Below are 5,541 nucleotides of genomic sequence, written 5' to 3' on the forward strand. Positions count from 1 at the left end.
TCTCTTTCTTCTTTTTCTTTCTTTCTTTCTTTCTTTCTTTCTTTCTTTCTTTCTTTCTTTCTTTCTTTCTTTCTTTCTTTCTTTCTTCCTTCCTTCCTTTCTTCCTTCCTTCCTTCCTTCCCTCCTCTTTCATTTTCTCTCTCCTGTTCTCTCTCTGTGTCTCTGTGTCTCTCTTCCAAAAGCATTTTATTGATACTTTTTGTCATTACATCATTCCTTATTGAATCCTCCCTTGTGATAAAGAAAAAAACAATTAAGCAAAAACATCTGATACAGTGATAGTATATGACAACATATAAACTGGGGTTTGAGAGGATGGAAGGAGGGAGTAGGGGAGAATATGTTTCATTATCTCTCCAAGACTGTCCCTGGGTTTTCAGTTATTCAGAATTTTGATTTCCTTTTAGGGATCTTTTCATATACATCATTGTGTTTATTGTTCTTTTCATCCTGCTTTTTTTTCTCTCTGCATCAATTCACATAAACCCTTTTCTAAATTATGCCATCTTTATTTTTGTTGCATAATAATATTCTACTATATTCCTCTAATGTAGTCATCTTTTTAGTCAATCTCCAGTCAATGGACACCCATTATGTTTTCAGTTTTTTGTTATTATGGTAGCTGCCATCCTATGGAGCATGCATGAAGGTGGCTATGGATCCTTGCTAACAGCTATGCATGACCAAAATTCCTTGCTGAGCCTTGTGTATCCTTGTGACTAAAATTTGTGTGGAAGATGATTTCTGACTAAACCAGGAAGATCCACTCGCTCTGTGGGTCATAAGGAGTGAGCTGAGGAATATTTTGGCTTTTTTCAAGGCAGCTACTTTTTTGGAGACATGGCCAATACTGTGTCTCCCTTGGACTTCCATGAGGGAAAAGAAGGGTCTTTATTTACTTTTCCCTGGAAAGCAATGGTGACTGCATGCACATGGAAACAAGAACATGGGCTTGCTTAGGTGAATGGGAGACTGACCACTGTTTTTATGTTTCATCCTGGAAAATGGATATTTCCAAACCTGTTAGTAACTCTGTGCATTAAAGAAGCTAGGGTTTGGCCACTTGGCAGGAAGTGATTTTGACATTTCCTCTGAGGAAAAGATGACTATAGCCAAGAGAACATTATAGTTGAAAGGTCTAAGAAAGCTCAAGCCATGCTCTGGATTGTTAGAGGATTCAGACTTGTTGAGTTCCTCAGGCAGGACAAATCCAAGGAGAAACCTTGTGGGAGGTAAGAAGTGAGAATATGTCTAGAAAGGAGAATGTCAGAGTTTAGACCCCTTCTCCACACCAGACAGAAAGAGGAAGAACAAAACCATAATGGTGAGGGACTGTTGCCACCCCTGAATTAGCCGTTGCAGCTTCAGGCATGCTGTTGTGGGAAGAAAAGAGAAGAGGATACAAAGATTCCAAACATTATCAAGATTGTGTAACCAGAGGTGGACTAGCAGACCTTATATAGAGTACTGAATTCTTAGTGTTAGGAAAACAGAATGCAGGGTATCCTGCTGTGCCTTTCTCAGCCTCTCCTCACACTCTCTCCAGAAAGTCTGATAAGCAAACACTTGTTTTTTGAAAGTTTGTCTGAGAGGCAGCTAGATGGCTCAGTGGATAGAGAGTCAGACCTGGATCTGGGAGGCCCTAGATTCAAATGTGACCTCAGACTTTTCCCAGCTGTGTGCCCGGGATAAGTCACTTAACCCCCCATTGGCTAGCCCTTACCACTGTTGTGCCTGAGAACCAAAACACAGAACTGATCGTAAGACAAAATGTAAGAGTAAAAAAAAATGTATCTGCTTTCTGCTTTGCCATTTATTTTGAATGGAATTGTTTTCTGTAAGAAAACAGGTTTATATATGCCCTCAGAGTAATTGCTACTGACAGAGAGAGAAGGGCAAATGTATGATAAAATACCCAGGGAGAAAGAATGTAGGTTTTGTTCCTTCTGGGAGCTCAAGTACCTGGAACTAGGGGACTTAGAGCAACAAAAGAGATTTTTATTGGTTCATTTTTTTGTAGTTTCCCTAAAACAGAGAAAGACTAAGTGTATACAGATAAGAATTTATTAAGCACCGACTATGTGCTAGACACTGTGCTAAGCCCTAGGGATACAAAGGAATGCAAAAACCTAGGGGAGCTAGGTGATTCAGTGGATAGAAAGCCAGGACTGGAGATAGGAGGTCCTGGGTTCAAATGTGACCTCAGATACTTCTTAGCTATAGGACCCTGGGCAAGTCACTTAACCCTAATTGCCTAGGCCTTACCACCCTTCTGCCTTGGGACTGATACTCTCAGTATTGATTCTAAGACTGAAGGTTAAAAAAAATCCCCACTTTCAAGAAACTCACAAACAAGGGGCAGCTGAGTAGCTCAGTGAATTGAGAGCCAGGCCTAGAGATGGGAGGTCCTAGATTCAAATCTGACCTCAGACACTCCCTAGCTGTGTGACCCTGGGCAAGTCACTTGACCCCCCATTGCCTACCCTTACCACTCTTCTGCCTTGGAGCCAATACACAGTATTGACTCCAAGACAGAAGGTAAGGGTTTAAAAAAAAGAAACTCACAATCTAAGAAGGGAGACAACATGCAAATAAATATGTACAAAATGATATATTGAGGACAAATTGGAGATACTCTTAGAGGGAAGAAGCATGAAACGGGACTGAGAAAAACCTTCTTATGGAAGGCAGGACTTTAGTTGAGACTTGAAGGAAGCCAGGGACGCCAGGAGGCAAAGATGAGAAGGGAGACATTCCAGGCAAGAGGGGACTGCTAGTGAATCCAGGGTTGTTAAAGTTGGCAGAGTAACAAGAAATACAACAAGCACGTTTCACCACCAGCCCTAAACTCACCCAACCCAACAGATCTAGAAAATGCATTAAACCAAATCCTGATGGGTAAATCCAAGAAAAAAGTCACAATGATTCATTTTTTTTTTCAGTCTGAGATTGATAGAGAGAGAAAAAGAAGTCTGTGGATAGTGGGGATGGATCTGGCCAGGAGTTTGCTTTGCCCCAATGAGTATTCCAGCACCTAAGGACAGAAAGAAGACCCAAGCCACGTACCAGGATGAGAAAAGGTCCATTATCAGGCACGTAGGCTTTGTGTGGAATTCCATAACTAATGCTAACCAGAATCTTTATGGTCCAGTTTTGGGTCAGGGATCCAGGACAGATTACTGTAGCCAGGAATGATGTTCCGGTATAAGTAGTGCTCACACGCCCAAGGCTATGTCTTGAACATGGAATAAGTTCAGAAGCAAAGAGTAGCTGTATGACTCAGACCCAAGGAGCAAGGCAGAGTCTCATTTCCAACTTCTAGACCAATCCAGTTTTCTAGAAGACAAAGCATATAGACTTACTGTTAAGAATATAACTTACCCTGGGGGCAGCTGGGTAGCTCAGTGGAGTGAGAGTCAGGCCTAGAGACAGGAGGTCCTAGGTTCAAACCCAGCCTCAGCCACTTCCCAGCTGTGTGACCCTGGGCAAGTCACTTGACCCCCATTGCCCACCCTTACCACTCTTCCACCTATGAGACAATACACCGAATCACAAGGGTTTAAAAAAATTTTTTTTTTGAAAAAAAAAAAAAGAATATAACTTACCCAACTGAGTATAATCTTTTTATTTTTATTTTTTTTTAATTTTAAACATTTATTAATATTCATTTTTAACATGGCTACATGATTCATGCTCCTACTTTCCCCCTCACCCCCCGCATTGAGTATAATCTTACAGGTGGAAAAATGGATTTTTAATGAAATAGAGGATTTCCAAACATTCCTTATCAAAAGATCAAAGCAATATAGAAACTTTGAATTGCAAACACAGCAGTCAAGAGAAACAAAGAATGGTAAACATGAATAAACAATCATTAGGAACTAAACAAGGATCAAATGCTTGTTATAATATAGAGAGATGATATATTTCTCTTCTGAACCCTATTGCCAATTATGAGTTATAATGGGAATCTAATTAGACAGAAGTCCTTGGAAGTGATTCTGTTATGTCTTTTTTTTTATCTTAAAAGAAGAATGGAAAAGGAGGGAGGGAAAGGAGAATACATTAAAGAAGAGGAAGAGAAAGAAAAATTAGGGGACATTATCTCACATAGATTTCATAAGCTATAAGTCTATATAAGTCTATACCAATAAGAAGGAAAGGATTAGGGGATATAATGCAGGATTTATGTAAGTGGAGAAGTCAAAGGAAATGTGTCAAAGAGAGGTGGCTCCAACCAAGGTTCAGGTTTGCTATATTTTTTACTATTTTCCATCTTTATTATCTATTAAGGAGGAAAAGAAATCTTCCCAACTTTACCTCATGCTTCTCTTAGTTGCTTACAGTTTTGTTTTTAGAGACAAGTTAGGTGGAGTCAAGTATGGAGTATTTTCCTTAGGAAGACCTGAGTTCAAATCCAGAATCAGACATCTTTTATGTGACTCCAAGCAAGTCATCTAAGTTCTCTGAGCTTTCATTTCCTCATCTATTAAATAGGTATAACAACAGCACCTACCTCCCTGGGTTGTTGTAAGGATCAAATGAAACAATTTGTGTAAAGTTATGCTGCAAATCTTGAAGTGCTATACAAAAATGTTAGCTATTGTTTTTTACTATGGTAACATTTAGCATTCATGTAGTGCTTTACATATGTTATTTCATTTAGTTAAAGGGGATAGACATTTAATGACTTTCCTTATTTCTACAAATTGTTTTCCAGAAAGATTGAACTAAGTCCCACTATAGATCCTTCAACAATAAGTCATTCCATTGTTGCCAGTTTTATGGCTGTGAGGTGAAACTGGAGAGTTGTTTTAATTTGCATTTCCCATGAGTGATATTTAATGTTCTTAAATTTTTTTGTTGATATCTTTTGTTTTTATGTGGCCTAAATTTCCTCTTATGCTCTTTTCCACTCCCAGAGAGTCATCTCTTATAACAAAGAATGTTTTTTTTTTAAATTTTTTTTTTTTTTAATTTTAAACCCTTAACTTCTGTGTGTATTGACTTATAGGTGGAAAATTGGTAAGGGTAGGCAATGGGGGTCAAGTGACTTTGCCCAGGGTCACACAGCTGGGAAGTGTCTGAGGCCGGATTTGAACCTAGGACCTCCCATCTCTAGGCCTGGCTCTCAATCCACTGAGCTACCCAGCTGCCCCCCACAACAAAGAATGTTTTTTAAGAGGAAGAGAAAACCTTCCCAACAAAACCAACCAACACTTTAAAAAAAATAACCCTTACCTTCCATCTTGGGATCAATATTGTGTATTGGTTCCAAGATAGAAAAGCAGTAAGGGTTAGGCAATGAGGTCAAGTGACTTGCCCAGGGTCACAGTTCTAGGAAGTGTCTGAGGTCACATTTGAACCCAGGACCTCCCATCTCTAGCTCTCAATCCACTGAGCTACTTAGCTGCCCCGCAACAAACACATTTTAAAAGATCTTACATTGTAAAACAATGTTCCAAAACTGTGGAACTTACCTTCAAAAAGAACACTTTCTTATTTCTATTTTTTGGGGGGGACAAGGTAGGTCTTTATCAT

The sequence above is a fragment of the Gracilinanus agilis genome, chromosome 4 (assembly GCF_016433145.1).
Source record: "Gracilinanus agilis isolate LMUSP501 chromosome 4, AgileGrace, whole genome shotgun sequence".
Taxonomy (NCBI): Eukaryota; Metazoa; Chordata; class Mammalia; order Didelphimorphia; family Didelphidae; genus Gracilinanus; species Gracilinanus agilis.